The sequence below is a fragment of the Ambystoma mexicanum genome, chromosome 5p (assembly GCF_040938575.1).
Source record: "Ambystoma mexicanum isolate Mex_15411 chromosome 5p, UKY_AmexF1_1, whole genome shotgun sequence".
NCBI lineage: Eukaryota > Metazoa > Chordata > Amphibia > Caudata > Ambystomatidae > Ambystoma > Ambystoma mexicanum.
This window is the reverse complement of record NC_090930.1, coordinates 985753708-985774861: the sequence shown is the minus strand read 5'-3', so window position 1 is coordinate 985774861 and position 21154 is coordinate 985753708. Positions and strand designations below refer to the sequence as shown.

Genomic DNA, 21154 nt, shown 5'->3' with positions numbered 1-21154 from the left:
ACATTCAAACCTTCTTGTAAGACTAAGCAATGATGTTATGATTTACTGGGATAAGATCCTACCCCTATTATCCTGACATTGTCCAGGTATGATAACAATAATCCACTTATAACAGTTACATTCGGATGGATGAAAACTACATCTATAAAATCAATATGAATTATGGCAAATTGCAATGCATGTGCTTAAAAAGGTATGGCTCTAAATATAAATGATCCTGATATTGATAGTCCCATTTCCAGTTCAAACCTTTTTTCTAACGAACACAATCATGACTGATGCTGTGCTCATCCAAGATGGACATCTACTCCAATGTTGACAAGATGCCTCTGGCCAATAGCAGTGTCTGTTTATGATCTGTACTGTGGTTTCATTGTTTGTACACCAGGGTTTAGAGCCAGAAACTTTCCTTACATCTATTTCATAGCACACTTTTTTTCAGAATGTTTGTGTAAGCCCCCGCTCTTCTTTGCTCTAACTCACAAATCAGAACAATCAAATGAGGCTATCATGAACCCCAATCATCTATGAAGAATTGCTACTCAAATCTCTTTTGCATTTATAATTAACAACATGGCTGGTTTCAACAGGCCATCAGCTACATAATGTGACCTCAGGGCTTTTCAAGAAACGAGATAAATCCACAATGGCCAAAGATGTTTTTTTCTCCATGATGCCTGAAGAGAATCCTTAGCGGCATCCAAGCACTTTCTTCCTCCTACTAAACATAACTGCAGTCAGTCACTTCCATTGTATATGTATGCTGCCACTATTGTTTTCCCCACAAAAACATTCATTCCAAATAATATTTAAAAGGATTACTGCTACAACTTGGTTTTCCACTCATTGCACGGAGAAAGTCCAAAGGCAATATATGCCAAGTTCTCTTTAAGTTTACCCATCAGATTATTGCCAAGAAGGCAAAATAACATTCTCCCCTAGACTTTGCCGGCCACATCTCACATCACACCTGAGCCATGAAAGGAACCGTTGCTGTTTGTAAGGGGAACGTAGCACCCTCTCCAGGGTCAGGTCTGAAAAAATCTATACCAGGCTTCGGTTCAGGGCGTGACCAGAAGGGGGTGACAGCGGATTGTCCTGCTGGCCCTAAATAATCCAATCCGGCTCAATTGCAAAGAGGAGAGGGAGTGGCAAAACGGACCTTGGACAGATCCAGCATGAATTCTTGCTCTTTTTAGTTTGGGCTATTAGGTGGCACTGAAAATGCAACCTTTAAGCCGAAACTATTATCATTAAAATAAGAAATGTAACATACGAGCTTCAAATACGGGCTTTGAATGAGGGTCTGTAATGCTGTTCCGATGGAGATGACATTTGAGGAGAGATATACAGTTGTTAGGTTATTGAATCTCTCCCTTTCCCTGCCCCTAGCCATCTGAATACCTATGGCTAATCCCACCTATTCCTGCCTATCTCTGAACTCTTTGAGCTCTTTCAGCTCTTCCATGGAGACAGCCATTTTGGATGACTGTCTCTAAGGAAGCTTTCTGGAAACAAGCCAAAAATAGTGGCCATCTTTGAATGGGAAAGATACCATGCAGCCTCCGAAGGGAACCAAATTCCTTTCGCAAAGTCAATTAGTTCAGCTTCGGTTAGCGATTTTATAATTTTTCAAACACATGATGTCAAATGTTATTTGTAATTTCTAACTATAATTTTTGGTAGATAGATAAAATGATTTTTTTGTTTTCCATTATGGCCTTTGTAATTTTGACTCCCCTATACAAACTATTTCACTTGGTTTATAGTCATAATGTAGAAGAAAAAATGTCGACTTACAAAAATGTCGAAAAAAAATGTAGAAAACAATAATGTCGAAAACCTATACATATAATGAAAAGAGTCAATTTTTAGAAAAAAAAAGTCGAAAAAAATGTCAATTAGCACTATCAATAAATAAACAATAAGAGTATCATTTACTAGGGGGGGGTCCCCCCAAACCCCTCACCCAACACACCCCGGCCACCCCCCCACCCTTCTCTCACCCCTCATACTCAACACATTTTAATTATATATTTATTTATTTATTTTTAAAAATTCGAAAAAATGTAGAAAAAAAAAAATCGACATTATTGTTTTTCGACATTGTTCTCTAAAAATGTTTTTCGACATTTTGACTTTCTACATTATTGCTTTCTACATTATGACTGACCACCATTTCACTTTCAGTAAAATGATGTAACGAAAAAGCAAAACTGGGTAAGCTGCCCATATCGTCCGACAAGAGTCAAGCTAAAAAGGGCTAATGGAAGTGAAGCCTGGCACCCCAGCCCCTCCCACCCCCTGGTCCTCCCACACTTCCCGGGTCCCCACCAGGAGATCCTGTGGATAATAATGGGTTAGTAAGCATGCACGATGAATGATGCTGCCATGCCCATAACATGACTTCTTTGCTGTGGCTGTCTCATTTCCTGCTATGTGCCCGGGTATCGCTATGTCATTTCCTGCCCCGATGCATGGTGGTCAGACAGGGGGATTGTTGGAAAATTTTCAGAGGTTAGGATATAACTGTGTTTTTATCCAATGTGCCTCCTGACTGCGCTGTCTCCAGAGGGAGCGAGGCTGGGCTGAGTAGCAGGGCCTTAGTAACTGCGGCTGGGAGGGGCTGATTCCACTGTGTCCATTGCACCCCTGCTGCTTTGTGCAATTTCCACACACTGACGCACGCACACCAACCCAGCTGTGGCACTGAAAGGCTATCTGGCCTTTCCAGCGCCCAGGTTCGAGATGCCGCACTGCCTGTGAGTTGAGGCTGCACGCCTGGCAGCCTGCTAACGGGTCAATGGTGTTGGTGTGCAGCGAGACACAGGAGGCTTACGACTGGACTCCTGGTACACCAGGGCTGCCTCAGTCGTCCTCTCTGTGGCTTTCTATTCTGAATAGGCTAAATCAGCTGTAGGACCACCATTTGTTTCAACAGCTTGATATTTCAGCCATACATAGCGCACTGTCTTTGCACATCCAGCTCTGAAGTGATAGCCTCGAATGCATGAATGTTCTTAGCATCTTGAACCTGTTGAACTAAAAATATCGAATATGATAACATTAATTCATCAGTTCTTTGGATATGTTAATGTCTTTATGACATGGAATCATCAGTATGGCAACAGACTAGCACTCTTGAATGTGTTCAGTCGAATATGCTTAATACACTGAACTAAAAGTAACATAGGTAGGCGTGCAGTCATGATACATTGATTATATTGACACTGTCTAACCAGTTTGCACATGACATTTCAAATTATGAATACTTTGGGAACTTTGAACATCATTTCGAATTAGAGTTGTATTATCGATTAGCCATATTTTGAACAGACTAAGATAGTTTTTACGATAACATGAATAGATTTATATTGGTAACCGTTGATGTATTCGCTGAGCATAAGAACCTTTACATTGATAAGTCAATGACCTCCGATATATCGTAAAAAAATATCAGTCAGTTGCTACAACACTAAATTAATAAAACGGCAACACGAAATCGGAAAGCACACTGATCCAATTACAGATGTTGTGCAGTACCTTTTGTATATATCTCAAAGCGCAAATAACGAGAGTATGCTTCTACAATAGGCATGTGTACATCTTAATAGTAAGAAAGACTGGTTCGCCTCATTTTGTGCAAACATCAGATTTGACTGTTTATTTCAGGGAAGTGCCTTGCATGTATTACACAGTTGTATCATTACATGAATTAAAGGAGAGTGCTTTTTTAGTTTGGGCTATTGGGTGCTGCTTGTGACACGTATAAGCCGAAAGCACAGATAGGCAGGAATGGCATATGAGGAGGGACACAGCCTGCAGGTGGTTTTTGGTTGTTTGTCCACCCTACCCAGGGCGCAGAACCAAACCCACCACAACCCACACAACACACTAACACCAACACAAAACACTACCACACTACCACACACCCAAGGCATTGAATCTTACCCATACGGTTACAACACAAGAGGCCTCCCGCACAAACTCCCACATGCAAAACAACACTCACAGATGCCAGTTCCTCCTGGTTCTGAACCTATCCTCTCACCCTATCCTCACCAACCTCCCAACCCCCTTTCTTTTGCAGAGCCACGCAAGCGCATCAAGACTGTCCCTTTAGCAGTGCACGGTATAAATCAACATAACATAACACCCATTGACTGCCCATAGTCATACTAATCCCTGCGGCCATTCCCATCAAGTTCCTGCCTCTCCCCGTCCAAGACACCTCCTCGTGGGAACTCTGATCTCGCTTTAGTCAAGCCTCGTCATCAAAGTTTGCACTGGAAGTTCCTGCCAGTGTTTTTTCAAAGCAGTCTTCTGAGAGTTACTAACTTAATTGGAGTTGTAAACCCACTACTGGTGTAATAAAAATGTCCTACCAGTATGCAGTCAGCCACTATTTATAAATACTCAGCGTGTCCTTCACTGAAGTCCTGTTAAAAACAAGCATTGCTATTAGATCCCAGGTACTCCCACCATTTCACACCTGCTACCATCAATGGTCAGTTAATACCACTACAGCTGTGCCTGGTAAGTGCCCTTTCCCATGCCGTCACAAAAGCCCAATGCTTTATTTTTTATAGCACACTATGCAGCCGCCTACTCTTGCCTTCTGGTATAAAAGGCCCTGATGGCATTTTCAAGGCCGTCACATTATACTGCATGATCTTAAACAGCACAAAGATGCTTCCGGGGGTGGGAAGGTTGCCTCTATTTTCCTGAACATACACTGCAAAGCATCCTATAACACACCATGCTTTATGTGAGGTCTGAGGTGGCGATATCATTATGCCAAATGAATCGACAGTGTGCACAAATCGGTAATACACCTCATGGCAAAACATTCGCTCTCAATGGCACACACCAATCTACTCATTTCTTAGGACACTGGGGAGCCCGATACTTACTTGTCAAAAAGACACATTTGGTATATTAAAAACAAAAAGGTGAAAAACCACAGAGACGCGTTTGCGGCATTAAACCTAAAACGCTCTCAGGGAATGCATTTGTGTTGAAGCAAAATATTGTAAAAGGACACAGTTGCTTACTTGGAGGTGCTGTGGCGGGAGGTTTGAATCAGGGCAACCTTCTGTGCGTAAAAGCTGCAAGATGAAAAGGAAAGAAAAACAATGTTAAAAAAAAACAATAAAATGCAAATAACCATAAATTCTGTGCTTGATTACCCTGTAGCTAGAACTGCTGACAGCTTACCAGCTTTACATCAGTTTCATGTGGCCTGCGGCCCCTGCTGATGGCAGGGAGTGCAGTGATGTACTATTAGGGGGAAATCCCCAGGTAGACATAATGTGGCTGTCAAACGAGCCCACAGAATATTAATTCCAATTCACCCTTCATCTGCTAACATCTTTCTTCAGGCCTTTTCGCAGGAAGCGCTGACTGTAGATGTGGCACCTGCTTCGGCGTTTTAATCTATTCTAATAAAAGCCATTTGTCAATTCTTATGAAGAACCAGAGGTGAAACAGCATGGGGGGAGGCTACAATTAAAACTATCTGTAGTCCGTTCCTGCTCATGTTACATATTTAGTGAAGCCCTGCATGAGAGATTCCAGGGCCACTTCCCGCTCCCACATAATAAAGGGCCTTTGAAAAGTGAAAAACGAGTTGTCTTGTTGCACTGTTAAGCCTTCATTTTTATAGAGTCGCAAAATAGCCCTGATGCTGAAACACACCTTTAGAATCATGCCATACTCAAATGCCTACACAGGAGAGAGATGCAGGGTGGCGAACACAGTCAGGGATCGACCTGACTTCACCCGTATTCCAATTCTGATGAGGGAGAGGCAGGGATTCCTCAGTCTCTGCTTGCTCTTTTGCACATGCAAAGGACAGACAGAGGGTCGATTCAGAGGTGCATGCAAAAATAGAAAGTGTTGTTCCATGGATGAGCAACACTTTACAAAAAAAGCACCATATTGTGTTGAACTAAGAATGTGGTAGCTAGGCATCAAAGCCTAAGATTTTCCCATATGCCTGATTTATGGCCTGACAACAACCTTAGTGACCATCTTTAATTCAGGTCTGGACAGGCACTGTAAGGGCATTCTCATTTGAAGATCAATTTTTTTACACGTTTAAAAAAGAAGTTAAATACAGCAGCTGTTAGGTGTCCTTAACAGGTTTTTCCTGTCAAAACTAGGTTTTTCTTGTTGGCAACACCACTTCTCTAATTTACTGAAGCCTGAGGGGCCGATTCTGAGGTGCGTGCAAATGTAAGAAAGTGTTCCTCTAAAGGAACACTTTACTTGCAAACACCATATTCTGATGAATAAAGAATGTGGTACAGGGACATAAAAGCTTTGGATTTTGCATGTGCCTGATTTATGGCTTGACAACAGCCCTAGCAACCGTCAGGAATGCAGCCCTTCGCTCAGCCACCTCCAACTCTCTGCGGGCAAGATGCTTCTCCAGGCAGAAAGTGGGGGTAGATCACTCTCCTCTGTAGGTGCCTCCTCTCTCGAATGGCCTCCCTGCCCCTCTCAAACTTGAGCCAGGCCACCTGAAGTTCTGGAAGCGGCTCAAAGCCTTCCTTTTCTCCTCTGCTTTCTCTCTCTCCCTCTCCCTCTCCCCTGCTGCCCTACCTATCTGCTGCGCGGACTGGTTGCTTGGATATCCTCAGAGTCTCACTGGGTACCAGGCTCCTCCATGACCAGTTCCTTCTGCACTCTCTGCGGACATACCGCGCACATAGGGGTTGTAACTGTAAACCCTACAGTACCCCTCCTACTTGCACTTACCAGAGCCGCGCTGCCCTGGTTGCACTTACTCAGAACATTGCTGACCTGATTGCACTTTCCCCTTCCCTGTCCCTGGCACTTCCTCCTCTCTCTTCCCCCCGCAGTTTTGCTTTGCGCACTTGCATGATCTGAATGACACTAGGCCTAGTAAGATTGTTTTGTCTTTTCCTTCCTCCCTTGTTTTGTCGCGCCTTGACACACCTGTGTACAGGCGCATTATTAATGACATATCATATCAGGTCAGCCACATTGCCGGGATTCTACTCCCAGCAGCACTGGTTTAGCACGACAGAAAAAGGAGTAAAAATACAGGACCTTTGAGGTGCCGTTTAACTACACTGCAGACACCTTTATAAACAATCAATTTCTTAGATTGCAGCACCACTTTTCTATTTAATGAAAGTTTCAGAAAAATAATGAAACAGGTGTGTTGCTAGTAGTGCTACTGCTGGCAGGATGACATAATTATAAGTAGCAGCAAGCAAAAAGGGATGCATTGGGTCTTTGACAGCACAGCAGCTCTTCTTCCTTGTCACAGTACTAACAAACAAACAACAACAAAAAAAGATTTCCTTTGGAAGTAGCATTGCTAGGCTTGGCAGCATGGCACCTGGCAACAAGACAAATTGAAGTGCAGCAACAGTGCAGGGGCCCAGCAGGAGGGGCAACAAACTGAGGAAGAAGTACGGTGACCCGGCCCAGGAGATAGTCAGAGCCAGGCAGTGGCTGTGGCACCTAAGAGGCAAAGGCACAATGAATAACGGATAGTACCGAGGATATGGTAGACCTACTGCAGAGAATCAGAGCAGCCACAAAAGACAAAGGCGTAGACTGACTCATAGAGCCAGCAAAGGAAGAGGAGGAGCAGGAAGGAGTGGTAGTGCTGGAAGATGCAGAGGAAGAGGGCTATGTCCCAGACACCCCCCCCTGACAGTGGGTGGCCAGAACCCAAGGGGAAGGAGAACGAGTCAATGGGGGAATGCTCCGAAGCGCCAGACTGACTGGAGGAGGTGCAAAAAAGGAAAAGTACGGAAGAGGCGACCGACCCTCCAGAAGCCAAGAGACGTCTGTGAAGGCGGCAGAAGCTAACGGTGAGAGGGAATCACCGAAGCAGAGGCAGCAGACGGATGCCAGAACTAAGAAACCACTAAAGGCCTTAACAGTGGCAGCAGAACAGGACGCATTGGGTGAGAAAATTGCAAAGATGGTAGAAATACATGTAGAAAGAGCGCTGAAAGGGTTGCAGGAGAACTGGTGGGTTGATAATGTAAATTCCTACAGGGACAACTATGGGTTGCAAGCGTGACAAGTGTGGAAGGGAGCAAAACATAGCGCTGGTGGAACAAAGGAGGGCCCCAATAGGGGGAAACGATGTAGCCACTTCAGGCGGGGGCACGCAGGGAAAGGGCACATCGGCACATAGTCAGGTGCCGCTGGGGCGGTGCGCAGCTCCCAAAATAAGCAGGGAGATCACAGGACAAAGGAGGTAGCCTGTACTGCAGCAGTGGGCTTTCCAGAGGTAGCATGGGGGCTCGAAACGATGGGAAACCAAGGGTCTGACAGGCAAGGAGGCATGCTTGCTTCAGCAGTGGTGGTCAGGAGGGACCCAGGGTGCACTCCAATGGCCACAAGGGCAGCGGGCCTAGTGTAGCACATACCCTTGGAAGTCAAAGAGAAAATATGGAGCAAGGTGTTCATCAACATTTTTATTTCCTCGAGCTAGAGCAGGTAGGGTTGGATATAGTAAAGGAGGCCAAGAAGGAGGATGACAGGATGGAAAGCAGGAAGAGAGTGAGGAAGCAAAGGAACATTATGAACTGGCTCTATGACTTCAGGAGGCAAATATATCAAAAGAAAAGGGAGTCAAAAGCTACCCTTATCAATGACACTCTGGTAGTTTGCTAATATAGACAGTGGAGCTTCAGATAACATACATCGGTTTGCTCTTCCAGGAAATAAGAAAAAGGGGATAGTGAAGTGAATTCATTGAATTCTGTAATTTATTAGTTCACGTACGAAAGAGTATTTTAAAAACAATGACATATGCCGTCCTGTGCACATTGACAAACAAAGAAAAATATTGCATATAGATCACAATACTTTGTACATCTTTCAGTGGGTTAGTACAATTAGAGTGACTATGATTTTATGTATTAGCAATACATAATGAGGCAGTACACAAGCATGGTCGACACACAAACAATTCAGGTGTTTCTGGTGCGGTGGATGGGTGAAGAATACAGCAGTTGGAGTGGTCGAAACCTGCTGCTAATGGCACCGCACTGTCGTCAGGACTGAAGGGTATTGGAACACAATGGTGCCAGAAGGGGAGTGCCAAGCACCTGCAAATGGTAAGACACGGGATGGGGTGTTAGGTCTGGAAATCATTAAAAAGGCAAAATAGAAAGGGACACTGCGGGAAAACAACCTACCTAAGGTAGTAAAAGCGTCATGACTGATTGTTGTTTATGTTGCCAGCTGTTAAATGTATCTCTGGCGTTGTTATTGAAGTCCGCAAAAGTGGGCTGGTGAACTCTGTAGGTACTCTAGAGGTAAAAAAAATGATTTAATTGTAGGGAATGTCACAATGAATGTGATATCGAAGAGAGGATTAAAGGTCAAGGCATGGAATACCTTGCAAGGTCGGTCTTGAATCCAGGTGGTGGGAACCGTTATTTATAGTTTTGCCTGGTTGCTGTGAATGTCCTGTTGAAAAGGACATAGTTATATGTAATTTAGAATGCGCATTGCTGGCTGCAGAGGTAAGCGTGTGCAAAAAAATTCTTTCGTGCAGACCATGGTGCCCTGGTGAAATAGGAGAAAATATGCAAGAGGGAGCCGTGTTCAGTCTCGTGACTCAGTGAAGGGATAAATAATATTAATTTTAATTTTTACTTTTTTTACTTTTAACGCGGTAAGAGAGGATCACCTGTGAAAATGGCATATGGTTGGCCAACAAAAATCTCGTTCTCACTTAGGTAGGGTAGGTGCGTGTGTTCTAGCAACAAAGGGGGGCTAAAGTGATGCAGTTGATTAAAGCAGAACGCTGGATGCGTTCGTAACACGTTTGTGCACATAGGTTGGTTGAGACCGTGAGGGGCCATGTTAAAACTTAAACGAGATGACGAAGTGCGCGTGGTCTCGTCGGAAAGACAGGTGGTTTAAGCTAGTGAGTCCCGTAAGTAGAGGGGGACTAGTAGAAACGAGATCATCGGGCAGTTCTCCAGGCTTACCTCTGAGCGGGCTGTATCGTTGGCTTTCAGTATTGTCTGTATCGGGCGCATGCGTATTGGCTGTATTATATGGGATCGCTAAAGGCAAAAGGGATTGAATGCGCATGTGCAGGAGAGTAGCATAGCGGTGTTGAGCATGGTTGGTGCTGCTGTGGTTATGGCACCACAGGTCGTGATCTGTGCATCACGGATAGCCGCGTCCATTCAGATGGAGGCATTACTAAAGATATGAAGAAGGGCGAACAAGTTAGTCTAACTGTTGTTGTGCACAGAAGGAGTTTGTGTGTTTTGTGGGAAAAACGTGCCGGTTCTGTGTTACTGAAAAAAATGGATGATGGTAATCATGTGTATAATCGTACAAAGTGCAAAAAGTTGCACATAGATTCATACAAATTGCTCCTACGAAGCACCACACATTGCAAATACATAGAGAATAAATGCAAAGTAATAATGGGCACACATTAGTAACAGAAACAATTTAACAAATCTCCTACAGTATAAAAGGAGAGCTGTTAGAGAGAATGTTGAAGACTAACATTTAAATGATAATAGCAGAGATCTATGGTTTATGACTAAAGAGCGGAAAAAGGTGGGAGACAAGTTCCACTTGGGGGGTTGCTAATGATGCCCATATTTGTGTTGGTATGTTTACTGACTAGTGAGTGTATTGCAGAGAAATCAGCAAGAGTGCTAAGTCATTTGTTAAAAAACAAATTCCACTCGATGGATATATTGAGGCCATTCTTTACAGAGTCAAGGTGGTAGATCCATTTTTGTTCCAGTTTCCATAGTGCAAGGTCTCTATTGCCTCCACGGAACGGGTTGTTAACGGTTTGTAGAACTACCCAAAAAATGTGATTGTAACTGTGTTTTTTCAACTTGTAGTGGGCCACTAGGGGCTTGTCATCTACTTGATGTTTTAGGCACGAACGATGTTCACAGATTCGTTGTTTAATTTCTCTCTTGCATTTTCCAATGTAGATTAGATCGCAGGGACACTTAATGGCATATACTGACCATTTTGTTTTACAGTTGGTGAAATTGGGAAATGTCCTTCTTGTGTCTTTCAGATCAATCTGTTTGATGTTATTTGTCACGGAACATACTGAGCAGTTGCCACATCTGAAATGGCCTTTGACGGGAGGAAGATTCCAAAGGGTTGTCTAGGTGATTTTTTCTTTTGTCTTGTCTTCGTAGGTATGCACCAGACGATCTTTGAGGTTTCTGTTCCGTGTGAATGCAAATCTTGGTTTCACAGGTTTGAAATCTTCTGTGTGGAGTGTACCCCAGTGATGAAGGATAGTTTTTTTGATGGAATTACTGATAGACGTGAAGGTCACATGTCATCTTGGTTTTATCTTGTTCTTTGGCTGCTGGTGTGAGGCACCTCTCTCTGTCGGGGTGTCAGCGTCATTGATAAGGGTAGCCTTTGACTCCATTTTCTTTTGATATATTTGCCTTAACCCTCTGGAGTCAGTCCCCCATCAAAAAAGAGGGTTTCCTTGCCCTTACTTCAAACATCCCCTAGGACAACCCTTTGGTTGTTGGGCTGATTCATCAACTTTGAATGGAGAGCGTTAATATCATCAGTTTCTCCGACAATCTCTATAAAAAACTATTAGAAACTCCTTCGCTCTTAGGTGTAACCACAGCACCAACAGGACCAGACAAAAATTCTGGTCCTAATGATTTAGATGTTTTATTACAAAAAACAAATCTGTACTGAATCTCATGGCCAATTAATGCTCGAATATTTAAAAGCTGGCGTAATACCAGAAGGCATGCCAGTACGCAATATTCCACGCGTATTCCTGGACAACCCCAGGTTTATGAAAAAAATGTAGTGGTGTCGGAAACAAGTGTTTACGAGACTGGATCATCTTAGTAATTGAGACAGCCGAGGAAGAAGCTAAGATCCAAAAAGAAGAACTGAAAACCCTTGAAGACAAAATCAAAACAGATTGTGTAATTTCAGAAATTAAAACCCACCTGGAAAAAATAGAGGAAGAAATAATCAAAATCAAGAAGTTCACAATTGATAAAAAACATTGGAAATTGCAAAATGATATAAAATACTTTAAAGAAGATAAAACCTATCCTTATCTCGTCACAGGCTTTTATGACCAACTCAACCAGACGGCGTCAAACAATAGGCAAAATCCAAGAAGAAAGAACAACAAGAAATTTGTGACCTTCTCCAATAGCTCTCACAGTAGTGATTCTGATTCAACAACTAGCGGTCAATCAGTGCCCAACCCAAGACAAAATCAACAACCATAATTTTTTCAAGGGCGCGGCAAACGCGGACGACCGAGATACCAAGGACCCCATCAAATGCGAACCCGCCAATGGGTCCCGCCACCCCAGACATGGTAATTCCGATCTGCAATCTAAGCGATCACATTTTCTCCTCCGATGAAATTAACATCCTCAGCAAGGGTTTGAGCTTCATACCCACAACACAGCCGGACAGATTCAGCACAGAAGTGGAATTGCGTAAATTCTTCAGAACTATTTGCCTTCGCTATTTCTTTCGAGATAGTCCCAAAAAAGAACCACCGAAAACAACCGGACTAAGACCACCATCATCCTTCACACCTCTAGCATCTATGGTATGCCCCGAGATCCTTACTTTTGAGAATCGTATCCTACTAGAGATGTGCAAGATTTTTGACAACAAAAGAACCCATTACATAGACAACCTTACCAAAAAACAACGTCTGGCGCTCAAATCACTAGAAAGTGACAAAAATTTCCTAATTAAACCGCCAGACAAAGGCGGAGGCATTGTCCTTTGGAGTCGTGTCCTGTACAACAATGAGGTCACCAGACAACTATCTGACACCAAGTTCTATAGGCAGATACCCACCAACCCCACTGCTAAACTACTGTCAGAAATTGAGAGTCTGATGTGTCATGCTTGGCAGGAGGGTTGGATAGATGAAGATGAAAAGACCTTTCTAGTAAATCGCCATCCAATCATTCCAGCTTTTTTTCTGCTTCCAAAACTACACAAAAATGCTGAAATCCCCCCAGGCCGACCAATAGTTGCTGGTATCGGGTCCATTCTGGAACCCCTTTCGATTTATATCGACCATTTTCTGGGACCGTTCATTAGCTGCATGCCATCATACATCCAAGATACAACAGCAATGATAAAAAAAGCTAAGAACAGTAACTGTTGACAGTAATGACTTATTGGTGACTCTAGATGTAGAGTCACTCTACACTAGCATACCTCAATTAGAGTGCATAACTGCCCTAGCGACCTACTTGGACAAAAGACTGCACCTTGTTAGAATGTACTAGGATAGCGTGGATGGAAAACTATTTCATCTATGAGGAAATTTTTTACCAACAATGTCTCGGTACCAGTATGGGGGCGACTTTTGCCCCCGACGTGGCAAATCTTTTCTTGGACTAATTCGAACAACAATCAATCTACCATGACTCAAACCCATTTAAGGATTCCATCGGATGTTGGTGCAGGTACATCGATGATGTTTTTATGACCTGGAAACACACCCCTGAACAACTGTTTGCCTTCAAAGACTGGATAAATACACGTAACCCATGCATAAAATTTACAATCGACTACAATCTCAGTAGGATTCCTTTTCTAGACTTGGATATTTACAAAGTCCCAATAATTGTCTGGCCACCACTCTCTACAGGAAACCCACTTCCAAGAACACTTTTCTAGAATATAGCAGCTTCCATCCAGCAGGTCTAAAGACAAACCTTCCTTTTGGCCAGTTTCTCAGACTGAGAAGAAACTGCAGCACAAACCAAGACTATGACACCACGAGTAAAAATCTGAGTACACGGCTTAAAGACCGAGGGTACCCGAGCCATATCATACGTCAAGCATGCAGAAGAGCAAAACACACTGATAGAGAGAGGTGCCTCACACCAGCAGCCAAAGAACAAGATAAAACCAAGATGACATGTGTAACTACCTTCACTTCTATCAGTAATTCCATCAAACAAACTATCCTTCATCACTGGGATACACTCCACACAGAAGATTTCAAACCCGTGAAACCAAGATTTGCATTCACACGGAACAGAAACCTCAAAGATCATCTGGTGCATACCTATGAAGACAAGACAAAAGAAAAAATCACCCAGACAACCATTGGGAATCTTCCTCCCATCAAAGGCCATTTCAGATGTGGCAACTGCTCAGTATGATCCCTGACAAATAACATCGAACAGATTGATCTGAAAGACACAAGATGGACATTTCCCAATTTCACCAACTGTAAAACAAAATGGTCAGTATATGCCATTAAGTGTCCCTGTGATCTAATCTACATTGGAAAATGCAAGAGAGAAATTAAACAACGAATCTGTGAACATCGTTCGTGCCTAAAAAATCAAGTAGATGACAAGCCCCTAGTGGCCCACTACAAGTTGAAAAAACACAGTTACAATGACATTTTTTGGGTAGTTCTACAAACCGTTAACAACCCGTTCCGTGGAGGCAATAGAGACCTTGCACTACGGAAACTGGAACAAAAATGGATCTACCGCCTTGACTCTGTAAAGAATGGCCTCAATATATCCATCGAGTGGAATTTGTTTTTTAACAAATGACTTGGCACTCCTGCTGATTTCTCTGCAATACACTCACTAGTCAGTAAACATACCAACACAAATATGGGCATCATTAGCAACCCCCCATGTGGAACTTGTCTCCCACCTTTTTCCGCTCTTTAGTCATACACCATAGATCTCTGTTATTATCATTTAAATGTTAGTCTTCAACATTCTCTCTAACAGCTCTCCTTTTCTACAGTAGGAGATTTGTTCAATTGTTTCTGTTACTAATGTGTGCCCATTATTACTTTGCATTTATTCTCTATGCATTTGCAATGTGTGGTGCTTCATAGGAGCAATTTGTATGAATCTATGTGTAACTTTTTGCACTTTGTACGATTATACACATGATTACCATCATCCATTTTTTTCAGTAACACAGAACAGGCATGTTTTTCCCACAAAACACACAAACTCCTTCTGCGCACAACAACAGTTAGACTAATTCGTTCGCCCTTCTTCATATCTTTAGTAATGCCTCCATCTGAATGGACGCCGCTATCCGTGATGCACAGATCATGACCTGTGGTGCCATAACCACAGCAGCACCAACCATGCTCCACACCGCTACGCTACTCTCCTGCACATGCGCATTCAGTCCCTTTTGCCTTTAGCGATCCCATATAATACAGCCAATACGCATGCACCCGATACAGACAATACTGAAAGCCAACGATACAGCCCGCTCAGAGCTAAGCCTGGAGAACTGCCCGATAATCTCGTTTCTACTAGTCCCCCTGTACTTACGGGACTCATTAGCTTAAACCATCTGTCTTTCCGACGAGACCACGCGCACTTCGTCATCTCATTTAAGTTTTAACATCGCCCCTCACAGTCTCAACCAACCTATGTGCACAAACGAGTTACGAATGCATCCAGCGTTCACCTTTAATCAACTGCATGACTTTAGCCCCCCTTTGTTGCTAGAACACATGCACCTACCCTAGCTAAGGGAGAACGAGATTTTTCTTGGCCAATCATATGCCATTTTCACAGGTGATCCTCTCTTACCACGTTAAAAGTAAAAAAGTAAAAATTTAAATTAATATTATTCATACCTTCACTGAGTCACGAGACTGAACACGGCTCCCTCTTGCATATTGTCTCCTATTTCACCCGGGTGCCATGGTCTCCTCGAAAGAATTTTTTTGCACACGCTTACCTCTGCAGCCAGCAATGCGCATTCTAAATTACATACAACTATGTCCTTTTCAACAGGACATTCACAGCAACCAGGCGAAACTATAAATAACGGTTCCCACCACCTGGATTCAAGACCGACCTTTCAAGATAATCCATGCTTTGACCTTTAATCCTCTCTTCGATATCACATTCATTGTGACATTCCCTACAATTAAATCATTTTTTTGACCTCTAGAGTACCTGCAGAGTTCACCAGCCCACCTTTGCGGACTTCAATAACAACTCCAGAGATACATTCAACAGCTGGCAACATAAACAACAATCAGTCATGACGCTTTTACTACCTTAGGTAGGTTGTTTTCCCGCAGTGTCCCTTTCTATTTTGCCTTTTTAATGATGCCTTTTTAATGATTTCCAGACCTAACACCCCATCCCGTGTCTTACCATTTTGCAGGTGGTTGGCACTCCCCTTCTGCACCATTGTGTTCCAATACCCTTCAGTCCTGCCGACAGTGCGGTGCCATTAGCAGCAGGTTTCGGCCACTCCAACCACTGTATTCTTCACCCATCCACCGCACCAGAAACACCTGAATTGTTTGTGTGTCGACCATGCTTGTGTACTGCCTCATTACTAGCAATACATAAAATCATAGTCACTCTAATTGTACTAACCCACTGAAAGATGTACAAAGTATTGTGATCTATACGCAATATTTTTCTTTGTTTGTCAATGTGCCCAGGACAGCATATGTCATTGTTTTTAAAATACTTTTTCGTATGTGAACTAATAAATTACAGAATTCAATGAATTCACTTCACTATCCCCTTTTTCTTATTTCCTGGAAGAGCAAACCGATTTACGTTATCTGAAGCTCCACTGCCTATATTAGCAAACTACCAGAGCGTCATTGATAAGGGTAGCTTTTGACTCCATTTTCTTTTGATATATTTGCCTTAACCCTCTGGAGTCAGCCCCCCCCATCAAAAAAGAGGGTTTCCTTGCCCTTACTTGAAACATGCCTTCAGGAAGTACACCTCCATTATGGTTGAGAAGTACACGGGTGACGCTGCTGCGCTAATCACCTACGACCAGCGCATCCACAAGGCCCATGAAGAGTATGGAGGGGATGCTTGGCTCAAATACGATGAGGGCTTCAGGTTAACGATGCAAATGTTTCCCAGCATGAACTGGGATGTCGAGGATGTGTCAGGGTACATTCAGAAGATATCTAGCAAAGGGCACAAGAGCAGGACATGGGGGAGCAGCAGCCAGTTAGTTAGGAGGATCCACCTGAATTGGAGAGGCAGGACTCAACAGAGTAGCGATACAGGAAGGCGGCCCTTTCGGGGTAGGGGTGGTGCCTGTTCCAGGGGCAGTGGACCACCTGCTGTACATTTTTCAACAAGGAAACTGCACTTGGGGAACCAACTGCAAGTTCAGGCATGCATGCAACAAATGCGGCGGAGACCACACAGCTGCATGGTGCAGAAGGAAGGAGCAACAAGGCCCCAAGCAGAGGGATCAATCAAAGCAGAAGGGAAGTGGAACCTAGGTTGAGGGGAACAGCCCCAACCCTCATCAAGCTTGAGATACTGCGTCCGCTGCTGAACTCCTATCATGATAGGGCAGCAGCCGAGATACTTTTAAGTGTTTTTCAGAGGGTTTTAAGATATCAAGCCACAATGTGCTCAGCGGGGTGGTCCCAAAAGACCTGAAGTCAGCAGCTATTAAACCTGAGGTAGTGGACTTGAAACTGAAAAAGGAGATAAAGCTAGGTAAGATAGAGGGGCCATTCACGGTGCCCCCGTTTGAAGAAATGTGTGTTTTCCTCCCTAGGTGTGGTCCCAAAGGAAGAGTGGCAATCCTCCAGCTCTCTTACCCTTAGGGAGCGTCCTTAAACAGTGGGCTAGATCTGGACCAGTGCTCAGTGGGGTACACTTCCTTCGATGAGGCACTCGACCTGGTGAAGGAAGCAGACAGATGATCTCTTTTGGCAAAGGTGGGCATTGATTCCACATTGCGAGTGTTGCCAGTCCAACCTGAGTGCTTTAGGTTGCTTGGGCTCCAGTTTCAAGACAAGTTCTTATCGACAAGTGTGTGCCTGTGGGCTGCGCTATCTTGTGTCACTACTTCGAGCTGTTCAGCACTTTCTTGGAGTGGGCAGCGAGAAAAAGGTGTGCAAGGGCTAAAGTAGAACTCTACCTTGACTATTTCCTATTTGTAGGTATGAACGGCAAAGAAGGCTTCTAGGTGGGGCCAAGCGCTTTCCAACAACTGGCAAAGCATTTGGCGGTGTCCCACTGGCCGGGGAAAAACCGGTTAGGCCAACCACAAACCTAACCTTCCTGGGTATCGAGATTGACACCATAGAGGGGATCTGCAGGCTCCCACCAGTGAAAGTAGAGCAGTTTAGGGAGGCTGTGGAAGAGTTGGGGAGGAAAGAGAAAGCAACCCTAGTGGAGCTGCAGATGCTGATGGGGCAACTCAACTTTGCAGGCATGGTTATCCCGGCTGGCAGGGTTTTTGCAAGATGGCTTGCCCATAAAACAGTTGGGCTGGCGCAGGCACATCACTATGTGCATCTGGGACGGGAGTGAAGACAGACCTCCAAGTATGGGAGAGCTTCCTGGAATACTACAATGGGTTGTCGCTATGGAGAGAGCCATGACTGTCTAGCGAGGAGTTACAGCTGTTCACTGATGCTTCAGGAGGTGTGAGATTTGGACTGTTTCTGGCAGGGAGCTTGTGCGCGAGCGTGTGGCCAGGAGCATGGATTAAGGAGAGGCTGAAGGGGAACATAACATTCCTGAAGCTGTTCGCTTTCGCAGTCAGTATCCACATTTGGCAGGAGAGGTTGGTCAATAATAAGATCACACTGTGGTGCGACATCCAAGCAGTAGTGCAGGTAGTGAATAGTGGCGCAGCTAACTGCCCATTAGTGCTTGCCCTACTAAGGTTCTTGGCTGACACTGAATACAGAGATGAGGGCGAGGCATATTCCAGGCGGGCAGACAGCATAGCTGACGCGTTGCCTCGTTTACAGTGGCAGAGATTCAGGCAGCTCGCACCGGGGACAGAAGAGGAGATGTCAGGAATGCCAGAGTGGCTGTGGGTGATAGCGAAGACGTTCTAAGGACACTTGTGGATAATTCTGTGTCCTCCAGGTACGTTGCAGCAGTACAAGGGGCATTGGAGGAGTTTTCTGGCATTAACAAAGCCGAGTGGGTTAATTGGAGAGCAGAACTTGTTAAAGTTTATAACAGGGGCCTGCAGGGCCCGGAGAAGCAGGGCATGGGGTGCTAACATGTAGCATTGGTGCCTTTCTTCAGCAGGACAAGAAGAGAAGCCGAACCTACTAAAAGCGAGGTTATAAGGGCAGCCACGAAGGGCTGGGGGAGGATGGAAGGAAAGGAGGCAGAACACAGGCGCCCCATCACCTTCAAGGATCTGGCAGGTATAATGTGCGAGTCCACGGTCGAATGCAAAGCGGGTTATGAGACAAACCTCTTCAGAGCAGCTTTCAGTTTACCATTTTTTGGGGCTTTTAGGGTTAGCAAGCTGACTGCAGCAAACAAGGCAGGTGATGGCTAGGGCGGCCTCAGGGAGGCTGACGTGGAGCTGCAGGGGCAAGAAGGCGCCATTTTACTAAGGAGGTCAAAGATCGATCAGGCTGGGAAAGGGCAATGGGTCCCGCTGTGCTGCATAAGGGATGGAAGCTGCTGTCCAGTATGTCTGCTAAGAATTATCCTGGCCGCAAGACCCAGGGGCGTAAGGAATCTGTTGGTACACACGGACGGGCTGCCTCCGACAGTCTTTCAGGTCAGGGCAGTGTTGGGCATGGTGTTGAGAAGAGTGGGCAGGGACCCGGAGCAGTACAGTACAGCACCTACTCATTAGAATAGGCGCATCCTCCACGGCAGCAGGAGCAAGCAACGAGGGGATTAAGGAGATCGGGCGATGGAAACCAGGGGCCTATAAAAAATACATCAGGATCGAAAGAATGTAGAGCGCTCCAATGATGGTTGCATAGATTTTTCTCCCCCCGTGCTAGAGGATGCCACGCATGACAGAAAGGTAGCGTGGGCGTTTGGCCTCTCGTTCGTAGCGAGGGCAGCGGAACAGGCGACTGTCAGGAGGAGTGGAAGAAAGAGGGTCTTGAGTAATACTTTGGTTTGGTAAGGAAGGAATGAGATGGGATGGGAGGACATAAAACTGCTAAAATGGCACGTTGTGGGGGAAACATGTGTTTAAAGGTTTTGTCACAAACGAGGCCAGAGTGGAGCAGAACTTCTTAAAGAAATGGACCGTGAAGCCATCCTCCCCTGGTGCCATACCCACTTTCATCCCCCCAATGGTGCCAAGGACTTGCTCCTCAGTAATAGGGGCTTCTAATGCAGCCACTTTGTCCGGGGGCAGGCACGAGATAGGGAGGGAGTTAAGGAACTGGTCAACAAGGGCCCCCTCCTCCCTGAATTCGGAAGTATAAATGTTTTCGTAAAATTTAAAATGTATGGAATTCTTCCGCTATCTGGGTGTCATCAAGGAGTCTTTCTCCCCTCGCTGGTTGTATTACTGCCACCCTTCTAGCCTTTCTTTGCTCCCTTAGCTGCCAGGCTAAGATTCTATCAGCTCGTTCCCACTTCTCCATGTATTTCTGTTTGAGGAATGCCAATTTGTGTTCAGTTTGGTGAATCAAGAGGGCCTTCAGTTAGGCTCTCTATTTCTGGCGTTTTTCCCGGGTGGCTGGCAACATGTGGGACTTACGTTTCCCCCCTGGTTGTAGTTTGCTCTTTCCCAGTTCTTTTTGGTTCCCATTTCCATCAAGACGCCTCAGATCGTTGCCTTGAATGCCTACCACACTCCCGGAATCTCCACCTCTCCATTATCGTTGAATTGGAAGAATTCTATAATTGACTTAAGTAGCGTTTGGGCTAGATCCTTATCTTTTAACAACAGGTTGTTGCAGGGCCACCTAGATTTGTGTTTCCCCGACTCCAATTGCCCTAATCTGATCGTGGTCTGACCACGGAATAGACTCTGTAGTTGACTCGGAGATTTAATTTTTTAACTGGCTTTCAATCATTAGGTAGTCAATTCTTGAAAATGTGTTGTGCACTTTCGAGTAATAGGTGAACGAGGGGTCCCGACTCGAAATCTGGATGAGGGAGTCCACCACCCCCAGCTCTGTATTGATCTGTTGAAAGCGAAAGGCCTTCTTGTACTGCGTGTGGGACACTACATGGGGACATGCTATTTTCCTGTCTATGTCAGGGTCCAGGACCCTACCAACAAGAGTGTCTAACAATCCAGCGAAGATGAAGATGACACCAATGACCCGTTGTCACCTGTTGCTAACCCTGATTAGGCTATTTGGAAGATCGTTTGTGCGCCTATTCCACTGGTGACAATGCTC

The 21154-nt window shown here is 44.7% G+C and overlaps 1 protein-coding gene across 7 annotated transcripts in view; it reads right to left on the bottom strand.

The window, feature by feature from the left end:
• FARS2 (phenylalanyl-tRNA synthetase 2, mitochondrial) overlaps positions 1 to 21154 on the bottom strand; it is a 2528336-nt gene that overhangs the window by 2141152 nt on the left and 366030 nt on the right. For all 7 annotated transcript variants that reach the window (XM_069613454.1, XM_069613452.1, XM_069613456.1 and 4 more), the window contains one exon: positions 5055 to 5108. The gene's annotated coding sequence lies outside the window, so the exon portion shown is untranslated. The remainder of the gene's footprint in view (positions 1 to 5054; positions 5109 to 21154) is intronic.